Source organism: Sciurus carolinensis, chromosome 4, assembly GCF_902686445.1.
Source record: "Sciurus carolinensis chromosome 4, mSciCar1.2, whole genome shotgun sequence".
Lineage (NCBI taxonomy): Eukaryota > Metazoa > Chordata > Mammalia > Rodentia > Sciuridae > Sciurus > Sciurus carolinensis.
The window spans coordinates 64,035,524-64,049,913 of record NC_062216.1 but is presented as its reverse complement, the minus strand read 5'-3'; the positions used below and the strand labels follow the sequence as shown (position 1 = coordinate 64,049,913).

Below are 14,390 nucleotides of genomic sequence, written 5' to 3'. Positions count from 1 at the left end.
GCTCTCTAAGTAGGGAAACTGCAATTTTACTTGCTTTATGGTGAGCAGAACGCATTGTGTTGTCCTGAACCCACATATCCTACCTATGTTCACAATCAACCTTGATTTCACCAGTCACAGACAGATGTTTGCAAACTTTGAACCCACTGTGTCTGATATACCTGTGTCAAGGAAGAAAAGAATTTTTCTTTGTTCCTTAACAGATGTTGCCAAAACTTGGAGGACTGAGAACACCATTACTTTCTTGTTGAATCTAACACATTAAAGACCCTACACCAAATATTTGTAAAATCCTTTTCCCTGTCATAACACCTGCTTTGTGCTCATACCTCCCCCTCAAGAGTGTCTAGGGCATTTGTGCTGCATGGACTACTATCCTGTTGGCTGGTTGTAGCCCATTCTGAAATAAATATTCACTTCCAAAGAGCTACTAACCACCACATAGAAGACCCAAATCAAATTCCACAGCAGATGAACACCTTCATTAATAATCAGTCCCAATCCTTTGTAGCTGTAAACCTGTAACGCACCTTCAAATGAACAGGTTTCAACTGCAGAGTGAAAAGTATTAGGTACCCAGGCTAAAGGATCTTGACCTGAAGGGACTAATGACAACAGATAAAGAGAAGCAGACCAGTTCCTGGAACAATGCGACAGGCATTCAAGGTAAGACTACACGAGATTGAGTCCCTTGGGCCGCCTTACTTTTCCTCCTTTGTGAGCCAGATGACTGCAGCAGGAAGACAAATCTAGAGTATCACAGCATTATTCTGTGGTTCTGATGTACTGGGACTGTCTCATTTGCAAGAGGACTTACCTGGCATCTGACTCACTCTGAATAGCTGGGCAGAATGGTAGAAGAGCCATTCCTGTAACCAACCCATTTCCCTCATTCCTCAATGTCAAAACCAAATCATGCTCCCCTTGACTTCTCCTTGACCATCTGTGTACTATTTGTCCAAGCGTCTTGGGAAAATCAACATTCATAATCACAGGAACCTAGAGACCAAGAAACCTGGCAGAAAGGTACTTGAAATTCTGAGGACAGAAAAATCAAAATATGAAAAGATAGAGGTAAGGGAAGTGAGGAGCCTGAAGGAGGAAGAGGAAAAAACAGTGATGCCAGGTTTCCGGAGCATCTGTGAGATCTCTGCCTGTTGATACGCTGCATGTTTTGTCTCGTGGCAGCTGACTGCTGACTCAGATGATCTGTGCATTCCTTGGCAGTAGAGGGAAGTGCTAGGGAGACAGACAGCCTATGAAGAACATGAAGGTTCATGTTTCTATTTACAATAAAATGAAAGGTTGCCCTGACTCATGGGTGGTTATGAGAATGCTCAATCTGCAGCTCTTAGAATAGGTGGGTGGTTGTTTGGGGGGGGTTAGTGAAGAAAATTATCTTTAAAATTAGAAAAAAGAAAGAAACAAAACAACAGAATAAGAATCACTCACCAGAGTGAGGCTTGTTTCTCTCGTGTTTCTGTACCACTAGGTGTACAAATCTCTAAATCTTAAAAAGCAATCTAAAAAGTGACCCTTTTCCTAGACCATTCAGTGAGAGATGTGACTCGTCTAAATAGATTTTGGAATTATCGTAGGTGTATAGGAATGCTTGTTTTGGAATGCTGTTAGGAGGAAACTTAGTTGAAAAATGCATATCAGATTATTGAGATTCCGTAGTGTTTTGCCACAAAAAACAAGTATCCAAAAATCCACAAAAATAGATCTAGACATATTTTTTTTCAACATGATTGACTGGGCTGCTATCATTTGAATGAGGACACTGAGGTCATGCCTTCAGAGACAACAAGTTGACCAAATCAAAGACTATCTGGGTGCACACTCAAGACTCTGAGGCAGGAGAATCACAGATTCAAGGACAGCCTCAGCAACTTAGTAAGGGTCTGTCTCAAAATATAAAAAGGCCAGGGGATATAGCTCAATGGTAAAGTGCCACCCCCTCAAAAAAAAATCCCCACAAAACTGTCTAGGAATAGGATTTCTCATCCTCTCTAACTCTACTTCTCAGCTCTGTATTTCTCACAGCTCCTCAGATAAGAGTCTCTGGGTACCCAGGAAGCAACTCAAAATAATACAAGGAAAGTAGTTTTTGTCATGCATTAATTCTTCCCCAATTTTTAAAATAAATAACACATACTATAAATTCCCATCTTAAATCATTTTATTCTTTTCAGACAGACTTTGCTGTGTTGGTCAAATTGGTCTCCAACTCCTGGGTTCAAGTGATCTTTCTGCCTCAATCTCTCAAGTAGTTGGGACCTCAGGCATGTGACACAGAACCCAGCTCATCTTAAATCAATTTAAGTATACAGAACAATGTTAAATATAATCATGGGCTGAGGTTGTGGTTCAGTGGTAGAGCACTTGCCTCATGTGCTTGAGGCACTGGGTTTGATCCTCAGTGCCACATAAATAAATAAAATAAAGGTATTATGTCCATGTATAACTAACATAAACAAATAAATAAATAAAATACAGCCATAAGGGTGTGCAACCATTATCACCATCTGACTCTAACTCCTTTTGTGCACAGGGCTCTAATTTCTCCACATTCCCACAATACTATTTTTTTGTATTTTTCTTAGTATTAGTTTTTTAATTAAAAAAAATTTTTTTAGTTGTAGATGAACACAATACATTTATTTTTAAATTTATTTTTATTTGGTGCTGAGGATTGAACCCAGTGCTTCACACGTGATAGGCAAACATGCTACCACTGAACTATAACCCCAACCCTTAGTTTTGATAGTAGTCACCCTAATAGGTTTGAGGTAGCATTTCACTGCACTTTTGATTTGCATTTCCCTAGTGATCATGTACTTACTGGTCACTTGTACAACTTTTTTTGAAAAATGTCTATTCAAATGTCATTTGAAAAATGTTCATTCTTTAATTGGGTTATTTTTGTTCTTGTTAAGTTTTAGGAGTTCTCTATATTCTGGGTATTAATCCCTTGTCAGATACATGATTTTCAACCACTCTTTCTCATTCTGTGGGTTGCCTTTTCACTCTATTGATAATGTCTTTTGGGCTGGGGAGATAGCTCAGTTGGTAGAGTGCTTGCCTTATAAGCACAAGGCCCTGGGTTCAATCCCCAGCACCCAAAAAAAAAAAAAAAAAGATAATGTCTTTTGATGTTCATTATTTTTAAACTTTCATGAAACCTAATTTGTCTGTTTTTTTCTTTTGTTGCCTACGCCTTTGGTGTCATATTTAAAAATTTAAAAAATCACTGTCAAATTCAGTGCTGTGAAATTTTGTCCTAATGTGTTTTAGGCTTTACATTTAGGTCTCTGATCCATTTTGCATTGATTTTTGTGAATGGTATTAAATAAAAGTCCAAATTCATTCTTTTGCATGTGGATATCCAGTTTTCCCAGTACCATTTGTTTAAAAAGACTACCCTTTCTTGGCACCCCTATCAAAAATCATTTGACCATACATGCAAGAGTATAGTTGGGGGCTCTCTGTTTACTCCATTTATCTTATACGTCTGTCTTTAAACCAGTACTACACTTTGGATTACTATATCCTTGTAGTAAATTTTAAAACCAGGAAACATGGGCCCTCTAGTTTTGTCCTCCTTTTTTAAAGATTGTTTTTGCTATTTGGGGTACTTTGAGATTCCCTGTAAATTTTAGAATGGGTTTTTCTATTTCTGCAAACCAAACCAAACAAGAACAAAACCAACAACAAATCCCTCTAAAAACTGGGATTTAGACAGGTGTTGCACTGACTCTGTATACTATTTTGGCTAATACTGACATTAACCAAACAAAGTCTCCTAATCCGTGAACATGGAATGTGTTCTCATTTATTTAAATTTAATTTCTTTCAGTAATATTTTAGTCTCATTGTAAAAGTCTTTCACCTCCTTGATTAATTCCCAAGTATTTTATTCTTTCTAAATGATGCTATTTCATAAATGCTATTATAAATTCCTTTTCAGATTATTCACTGCTAATGTATAAAAATACTAACTACATCTTAATTTTTCTGAATTCCTGTATTAACTCTAATGGATTTTCTGGGTGGAATCTCTAGGGTTTTCTGAATATAAGAGTCCATATAATCTCACTTTTTTCCTTTTCTTCCTCCCCTAATACCAGTACTGGGGATTGAACACAGGATGCTCTACCACTGAGCTATGTGCTATATCCCCAGTCCTTTTTCAATTTTTAATTTTGTGACAGGGTCTTGATAAGTAGCTTGCAATCTTTCTGCCTCAAATTCCTGAGTAGCTCAGATTACAGGTGTGAGCCACTATGCCTGGCTCACTTTTTTTTTTTCCTCAATGTAGTTACTTTTTCTTTCCAAATGGCTCTGGCTAAACTTCCAGAGTCATTTGGCATGTTAAACAGAAGTGGCTAAAGTGGGCATTCTTGCCTTGTTCCTGATTTTAAGAGGAAAAGCTTTCAGTCTTTACTATTGAGTATGATATTTGCCATGGGTTTTTCATATACAGCTTTTATTAAGTGGAGGTCATTTCCTTCTACTTCTAGCTGTTAAGTGTTTAACCTTTAACATTTTTGTTTCTGTATATATTACATCTTCAGATCTTTACTTTTTCAAGATATTTACACAGCATGGAAATAATCCCCACCCCACCCCTATTCTGAATTCCTTTCTTCTCTCAATGGATCGGCTCTTTATTAATACAACAGTAGTCTTCATCTACACCTACCCATCTATAAGGACATTATTTAAATGTTTCTCTTCTTCACTAATTGTAAGATTTCTTGGGGAAGGGACCAGGTCTTTGAGGTTATAGCCTGACCTGTAACAACTATACTGTTTCTATTGAATCAGTGAAGAAAAGATAGAGCCTGCTGATCCTTGAAGGGCCAGTCCTGAGGAAAAACATTAGCAGAAGCCTGTGTGACTGGGGAAGGTGAAGGAGAACAGATGTTGCAGAGAAGCTTTCTCATGTGCTACCAAAAGTGGTACCTAAGAAATCAAGAGTCACCTGGAAAGTCCGTGATATTCTGTGACGTTCAACTAGCAAGAATGTGGCACTTTATGATGAATCCTCACTCCACCTCATCCTGGGCTGTGAACTGATCCTTTCTAAAGGTGTCCAAGAATAACCTGAATCATATGACCTCTGGGTTCTCTTCCAAGTATCTAATTCTGAAATACAGTAGCATGGCCCTAACCCATATGCTATGCTTTTTCTAACTTTTTAATTCTACTCTTTGCCAACAACCTATTTCTTCATGAAAACCAAGTTAAGAACACCTACACAACTGAGCAATGAAGTGAGTCAGAAACAAATTGACCTCTGTATTGTGGTTCTGTTGCCCAAACACACATTAAACTGTCTAAATCATGCATCCAATAAACACAGACACTAATGCTAATACCAAGGCCTGCCCAAAATAACACACAAAAAAATCAGAAAGAACAGTGGCACATGCTTATAATCCTAGCTACTATGCAGGCTGAAGTAGGAGGATCACAAGTTTGGGGCCAGCCTGGGCAACTTAGTGAGATCCTGTCTGAAAGTGAAATAAAAAAGGCTGGGCTGTGCTCAGTGGTAGAGCACTTACTTGTACAGCATCTGTAAGGACCTGGGTTCAATCCTCAGTATCACCACCACCACCACCACCACATCATCATCATCATCCTACTTAAGGTCCTGTGTCTTATGTGTCCTTGCCTATAAAATGAAAAAAAAAAAAATCCATAAAAATCAGAGTTTTGTAGAAATTAAGTAATGAATGTAAAATGGTTGGTGTACCAGACACATAGCAAGGCCCAACCATTGTTATTACCTAATAGTTCATAAATAAATCTCAGCAACAAAAAATGATAGTCTAAATAAATGGCTACTCTATATAACAGAAATAGATCTCAATTTTGTTTTTGGAAGGAAAGAAAAACACTCCACAATTTTGTTCCATCATCACTCTCCCCTCTCCCTTAGATATATTCTAGAAGGTATGGTAATGGCAAGGGAGGGAGGGGTTCAAGGATTAATAAGATCAATGCCATGAGTTCCAGTCACACTTAAATGTTAAAACAAGGCAGGTAGAAGACTCCCTCAGTAATGACAAGATGATGATACAGATAGTTACTAGGTGTCAGAGTCATGCCTTATGTAATCTTCACCAATGCTGTGAGGTAAATCTATTACCTCCATTTTGCAGAAGGGAAACTGCAGCTTAAAGAAGTTTAAAGGTCACAAAACAAGAAGGAAGTAGTATAGCCATGCTTTAGTTCATACCTGCCAAATCTGGAGCTTAAGTCCTTAGTCATGAAAAAACACTTAAGAATACAGTTTGACTGCTCAGCAAAGGAAATAATCAATTACATGAAGAAAGAGCTTCAAAATGGGAGAAAATCTTTACCACATGCCCCTCAGATACAGCATTAATCTCCAGGATGTATAAAGAACTCAAAAAACTTAACAGCAAAAAAAACCAAAAAACCCAAGCAATAAATGGGTTAAGGAACTGAACAGACACTTCACAGAAGAAATACAATTGATCAACAAATAAATGAAAAAGTGTTCAACATCTTTAGCAATTAGAGAAATGCAAATCAAAACTACTCAAGTTTTCATCTCGCTCCAGTCAGAATGGCAATTATTAAGAATATAAGCAACAATAAATGTTGGTGAGGAGGCAGGGAAAGGTACACTCATACACTGCTGGTGGGAATTCCTTAGAAAACTTGGAATGGAACCATCATTTGACCCAGCTATCCCACTCCTCGATTTATATCCAAAGGAATATTACTCAGGCTTAAAGAATGAAATTGTGGCATTTGCCAATAAATAGATGGAGTTGGAGACTATCATGCTAAGTAAAATAAGCCAATCCCAAAAAACCAAAGGCCAAATGTTTTCCCTGATACGTGGATACTAATTCACAATAAGGAGGGAGGCTAGGGAAGAACAGAGTTACTTTAGATTAGGTAGAGGGGAGTGAAGGGAGGGGAGCGGGGATGGGGACAGGAAGGATAGTTAGAATGAATCAGCCATTATTACCCTATGTACATATATGACTATACGAGTAGGATTCTACATCATTTACAACCAGAAGAATGAGAAATTATATTCCATTTATGTATGATGTATCAAAATGCATTCTACGGTCATGCATAACTAATTAGAATTTTTAAAATGTGATTAAAAAAAGAATGCAGCTTGAGAAATGAAGTCCATCACAATACAAGCCCATGGAATCACTCAGCCTCTGCCTGAGAACAAAATCCCTGCAGGTATTCAGATGTGCCACACAGTTGTGCAATATATAATTCCTTTTCTTGTCACAATTTATCACTGCATCTGTTCCTTTGAAATGAAACCCTTTCACAAATGGAAGATAGAACAGTCTGGTTTCACAGGAATTTTTTCTGTTGATTGCTGAAAGGCTAATCAACTAAAATAGTAATAACACAGGCTTTATCAGTCTGCATTCTTCAGCAGGTTCTAGTACCCCAGTCATCAGTGACACCTTTAAGGAATCAATTATAAAGCCTTTTTTTTCTTTCTTTTTCTTTTTTACCGAGGATTTAACTCAAGCCACTTTACCACTGAGCTATATTCCCAGTCCTTTTTTTATTTTTTATTTTGAGAGAGGGTTTCACTAACTTGCTGAGGGTTTCACAATTGCTTAGGCTGGCCTTGAACTTGTGATCCTCCTACCTTACAGGCTTGAGCCACTGAACCCAGCAATTATAAGGCATTTTCTAATCATCTAACATATAGGAGGTGAACCTACCTACTGTCAAATATACAGAACTGAGTTATGGTGAGACTAAAAGATCAGCATCTTTGTGCCCCACTAACCTGAAAGCCTTGCTAGGATCCAGATGGGGGATAGAAGGGTGCAGAACACAACACACTAGGGACTGGATGACCAGTCTTGATGGAGAAAGCCTCACTGAGGATGTGGTGAAACACAACCGGTCCCAACTCTCGCTCAGTACTGTGTACCCGGTTTCAGGTACATGGCAGGTGCTCAGCATAAGTGCTCCCAGAACAGGAAGGTTCCAGCAGTCCAAAGAGATATAAATGTAACAGTTTTATGCTTTGAATATAAACCCTTGCTGCTCTGCCACTGCAAGTGATTTTTAAAATGGACATGTTTCTTTCTTTTCCTCTCTCCCTGCTTCTCCCTAATCTTTCCCCCTCCCTAATCTCAGGGGAAACAGGATTACCTTCTTTCCCATCCTAGGCAGTTATCTGTCCCTGAGTACACACCCACCATAGGAATGAAGTAACCTAGACTTTGGGAATGGTACCAGAAGGTCTCAGGAATGACTATCTCCCAGATTAACAAGTGAATTACAACTCCAATAAAAAATACATGGAATGCACTCCTGGAGTCACCTCTTTAAAAGCCCCCTGTTCCTGCTGATGGGCAGAATCACAGTTGTTGGGACAGGAGTCCCCTGTTTCTCCTTTGCTAGTAAAGCAATAAAACTTCTTTTTCCTTTTTCTCAAAACCATGTCCTGTTATTAGATTGGCACTGGGGACAAGGACCGAGCTTTCGGCAACATAAATACCCCATAAAGATTACTATAGAGCCCTCGGCAAAAAATGCAAGGCCCCATAAAGGTACTCTGCAATGGGTCCCCTAAAGGTATCTCACCATGTCATAATTACCTCTCTCTCTCAGGCTTTAAAATGCTTTCCTAACATTCAAATGGTGTTAAACTGGAATAGATGTGGGGATTTCTTTCAGTTGTCTAGTTTGTCTATTATCACTGCCAAGGAATCATACAAAACATCATGGTCAAAGTTAAATAGCATGGGAAAGATACTTTATCAGTCTTCCTATGCTGACTCTTCCAACCTTCCAGGTTATGCAGACAGCCGTGACAGGCTGCCTTATGAAGTTAATTTTTGCCATCTTTGAGCAGCTTGAAATGTCTCAAAGATTCAATTTCTATGTAAATGCCAAAATCATCTGCTAGTAGATTTTCACCAAGTGATCAAAAATTTACCTCTTGAAGGTATCCAGAACAAAATTAGTTCCTCTTTCAAATGACAGGTCTTCCAAATATTTGCTCTCTACACAATTCCCTCAGTTCCTTCAGCCATTCTTTTGAATGATCTCAAGTTCCTCACCTTCTAAGCATTCTTCCTCAACAATCATTAATCATTATCATTAATCCAAGGCTACGCCTATCTCATCTGCCTTCCTCCTGACAATGAACTGACAACAATCCTCACATCTACCAGAAGCTACCCTTTTTACCTGTGTACCTGACCCCACTCCTCCCTCATTTAACCATATTGCTTCCTCCATTGATCCCTTTCTCCTGCATCAATCCTTTCCTTCAACAAAACCATTCCTATGCCTTTCAAGTACTATCATCTTTAATAACTTGAACACACCTTTTCTCACTCTCTTTTGAACTCACAACCATTAGACCTTGTTTTTACTATTTTACCTATCAAGTCCTAAATGATTTCCCACATTGTCGAATTCAATGGTCAATCGTTTCCCTTAATCTGTCCACAGTTTGAGTCACAGCTGACCTCTTCTATGCTCAGCCTTTAAGACACTTACTCTCCAGAACTCTTCTGTGATTCATTCAGGACTTCTCATCTCAGTATAAAAGCAACACTTCTACTATGGCTAAAGGCCCTATAAGAAGGGTTTCACAAACTTTTCCCTCTCAGACTATTGAGGACCCAAAGAATGCTTAACATTTACTATATATAACCTTAAAACTGAGAAAAAGTTTCAGTTATTTATTAATTCACCTTAAAATATTTATCACATATTGACATTATTCACATATTTTATGGGGCAAAAAAACACCAATTATTTTCCAAAATAGAAACTTAGGAGAGTAATGCTAGTTCACATTTTTGCAAATCTTTCTACTATATGGTTTAAGAGGACAGTTGGGTTCTCCTGTTTCTGCATTTCAACTGTTGCAACATCACACATCATGCAGCCTCTAAATAACACCATCTTAGTATTATTATGAAGACAGTTTTGAACTTATGGATCCCATAAAAAGACCCCAGGGGATCTGCACCCTCAACACCTTCCTCTCTCACCTCTTTCTATTGCTTCCCCAATCCTTGCCTCCAGCATACTTCTTGCTGCCAAAGGAAAGGTTAAAAAGAAGGCTTAAAGCTGGTGCAGTAACACTGGACTGTAAATCCAGCTACTCAGGATACTGAGGTAGGAAGACTGCAAGTTCCAGGTCAGTCTTAGCAACTTTGCCAGACCCTGTCTCAAAACAAAATATAAAAAAGGCTGGAGATGCAGCTCAGTGGTAGAGTGCCCCTAGGTTCAATGGCCAGTAAAACCCCTCCCCAAAGGGAGTTAAAAAAAAAAAAAAAATTAAAGAAAAAACTTCTTATCCCAGGCAGGGGGAGTGTGGTTTAGTAGGAGAGTGTGTGCTTAGTCCTAGGTTCAATCCCTAGCATTACACAAACTGCGAACCCCACCGTTCCTGCCGACCAACTCCAAATAACAAAACCACTTCTTACTCTCTTTCCCTGGTTCTCTCCAAAGCATTTACTACAACCTGATACACATGTTACTTATAGTCTGTCTTCCCTCTTTTGCTGAATCATCATGCCCAGAGCAGTTTCTGGCTGGAGTAATTAGCATTTTAATGAATGAATGGATAGATAAATGAACTTCTCCATCCTGCCCAGGTGTCTAGGGATCCACGCAGAATTTTTTGAGGAGATGAAACAGACATAACAGAAAATGAAAATGGTTTGAGTGCTTTCAGGCAAGTGCCACCAGGTTGGGGAAGAAACCTATAAGAGGACTCCAGATCACACCTATTATGCTTCTCTGGCCTCTGGAGACCTTTGCTTTTGTTCATGATCACTATCTGCCCTGGGCTTCACTTAACACAGGCTCTATTCAGCAAGCTCCACACCACTCAGGCCCTGTTCCTGCCTGTAAGAGAGGAGAGCACAGCAGGTGCCAGACCTGGAAGCACCTTTGATTCAACAGCCAAATAGTTTCAGAATCACTGTCTGCTATAAAAATAAACTGGTTTCTAGAAAAGAACTGCAGTATCAGTGTCATGAAATGCTACACAAAAGCCCCCATTCCACTTCTCTAGAGAGAGATAAGTGAAAAACCCATAATATTCCTAATTCCAAATTGTGTGCTTTCAAAATCTGCATCAGAAAACCATGAAGCTGTCATAAGCCCTGGACATCTGGACAGGCAGCACTTCTTTATTCAAGGAAGGATAACCATCTCCAACCATAGGCGGGGCCTTAATAGTGCTCAGTGGTCCTTTCCACAGAGCCTGCTGATTCCTCCAGACTTGGTTCTGTGTCTCAGATGCTTATTCATCCTCATCCCACTGTTCCACTCTCAATAACCCTGCCTCCTGCATGATAGAGAAATATTTAAAATATTATGGGCTGGGTATGGTGGTGCATGCCTGTAATCCCAGCAGATCTGGATGCTGAGACACCAGGATCACAAGTTCAAAACCAAACAGCAATGGCAAGGCACTAAGCAACTCAATGAGACCCTGTCTCTAAATAAAATACAAAAAAGGGCTGGGGATGTGGTTCAGTGGTCAAATGCCCCTGAGTTCAATTCTCGGTACCTCCCACACTCAAAAAATAAATAAATAAAATATAATATGTCCTTCACTAATCTCTCTTGGGAAGTGGGCTGAGGTTTCTGGCTCTCCAGGCTCCCTCTACCTTCAGAGAAAGGTTTTCCTGGTCAAAGAATGTCTATCTTATGCCCTTTGTTCTCCCTGGAATCTAGTTCTATCTCCTACTCAAATGCTTTTTCTCCCTCATTTTAACCACTTTTCAATGTTCAGGTAGGTCAGTGGCATGCAGTATGTTCATATGTTATGCAAACATCATCACCATCCATGTGTCATGTTTTAAACCTTTCTCACTACCAGTCTCCTCTCCCCTAATCCTACTAACATGCTGGAGTTCCCCTCATCTTTAAACACTCACGTAGGGGGCATGCACACGTTGACACACAGCTTCACTCTGTACCCTCTTTCATTTTCTGACCTCCTCCCCTTGATTTTACCACTGGACTTCCTGAAAGAGCAGTCTACCAAGTCTGCTTTTGATGACACCATTTCTTAACCTCCTAATGACCTTTCTGTTCATCTTTTCACTCCCTGTCCAATCTGGCTTTTGTCTCCATCACTCCACTGAGGTCAACAATGACTTTCTAATTGGAAACTTGATCTCACTTGCTCCCTCTCTTTGGCTCTTCCTGGAAGCTCCCTCCCTTGGCTCTGTGAGACTTGCCTCCTGCTTCTCCTTATTCTCTGCATCTCTCAGATGGCTCCTACTCTCTCATCTACTGCTCTATATTGGAGGATCCTAAGTTTTTATCTCTCTGACCTTACTCCTGAAATACAAACAACTCCATCTAGCTATCTCACAGGCACCTTAAACTGACAAAGCCCCAAACTGAATACTTCTATTCTCCCCTAATTCCTATTCTCTCATAAAATCAAATGTCACTACCATCCCATCCACCCCCCAAGTAGAAATCTGGAGTCATCTAAGACCCTTCTGTTTTCACCCTCTCTGTACAATCTGCTGGTTCTACTTTCTAGGATCCTACTTCATAAACTTCATTTCTCAATCATTACTTTGAGGAAAACACACAAGATTTCTAGCTCAGACTATCACAATAACTCTTCAATCTTTTTATTTTTTTTCTGGTTTAAAAAAACAAATTTATTTTCTCACATTTCTAATTAGCTCCTTAACCCCTCTCCAATCTATCACCCACATGAATACCAGAGTACTCTTTCTTAAGAGCAAATTTGATCCCCGCTTTAGACCTCCACTAACTTCAGGAAATAATCCAAATCAAAAGATCCCTCAAGATCTAGCACTAGTCTTATTTCCTAAACTTCCAAATACAAACCTTTTTTTCCCCAGTCATACTCTCCAGGAAATATACTCCTGTGAGCCTCCTTACCTTTGCTCATATCACTGTCTTTGCTTAGTGTGTTGCTCCTCCCTTGTCCACTGGAGACTCCTGGTGATCATTCTAGATTCCACTGAAATGACTCTACTTAGCCTCCCCTAACACCAGGCAAATCTAACCACTTCTTTCTCTGCATTCCATCTCACCTTGGCATGTACCTCCCTCTCAACACTTGCCACTTGCTCTGGAACTCTGTCCATGTCTTCGTATGCTTTAGCTTATGTAGCTCTCTATTCAGTAGGAAGAGGAGTTCAGGTTTATACCTGCACTTAACTGCAGGTGCTAGAATAAAAGTATAGCACAGCAAGTACCAGGAAAGCAAAAAGAAAACACCAGGGCTTACCAGGTCCACCATGTTACAGAACTACAAAAAAGGAGAAAGGCATTTGCATGATGATTATTAGTTTATTATTAACTTGTTGATTGAGGGAGTGAGAGAAGGACAAGGAAGTGACCAAAGTTGAGTTCCCTAAGGCATCTCTCTGTATGGTTTCTAATAATGAAAAGGACTTTTGTTTTTAATTTACATTCCAGGACACCAGAGGTACTAGTGATTTTGAAGTTCCTAGGGGTGAGACAGGTTATGAGGAAGCCCAATCAGCTTCTTAGAGATGGAAACAGGGAATAAAGGAGAGAAAGTAAGTAAAAGTAAACACTCTGGGAGGGCTAGCTGTGATGAGCAATAAGCCTGGAGGCTGGAGGCTGACAGTTAAAAAAAAAAAAAAAAAAAAAAAAAAAAGGCCTTTTATTATCTAACAAGGTCCAGGTAGATATGCACCATGCCACTCCCGCTACCCATGTACCAAGAAAACTGACTGAATCTGTCTTGGTTCCAGGCTGCAGCAGGGAAGGAATAAGGAGGAGTGCTAGCTAACTCCAGGACCAACTATTTCATGAAAGAAATCTTAGTTATGCTCTCCAAAGCAGAAATAAACCAAGATAGCTGACTCTAACCCAGATCAGTTCTGATGGAGATATTTAGAGGAAGAATTACAAAGATGGGACTAGGACAGTGTGATGTTAAGAAGTCAGAGATGCATTTGGAAAGAAACCAGGGGAGGGGAGTTCAGCTTTAAATCCTTTGTCATTTGCCAGAGTGGCTTTTGATGTATTTCTACTTCTCCCTTGTGATATTCTTTTTCCAAGCCAGGCTGTACAAAGCAGGGGGCAGATATCCTGGAGTGCTAAGGCTGAGAGAGTTAGGATGGGGTCAGGGAAATGGTACTCATTTCTAAGAAGTATGGTGTGTACTGGGAAGTTGCAGACCTTTAGTCTTCTAGCCATTTCTAATTTTTTGATCCTTTGCTTCTTTTGGGGCTTTACATATGAAGACATTTTGAGACCTTTGGGCAAGATCTATTTCAGGACATGAGACATCTGTAAAGTCCTACAGTCCCACGGATTCCATCAATTAAGATGCCTATGCAGTGATGTTCCCAAGG

General features: G+C 39.5%; 1 protein-coding gene and 1 non-coding gene across 16 annotated transcripts in view; one reads left to right on the top strand and one right to left on the bottom strand.

The window, feature by feature from the left end:
- Positions 1 to 14,390, bottom strand: part of Mical3 (microtubule associated monooxygenase, calponin and LIM domain containing 3) — a 194,980-nt gene that overhangs the window by 122,290 nt on the left and 58,300 nt on the right. The gene's annotated exons all lie outside the window — the stretch shown is intronic.
- Positions 3,046 to 3,129, top strand: Trnai-uau (transfer RNA isoleucine (anticodon UAU)). Its single transcript has one exon. It is a non-coding gene; the product is annotated as a tRNA-Ile (tRNA).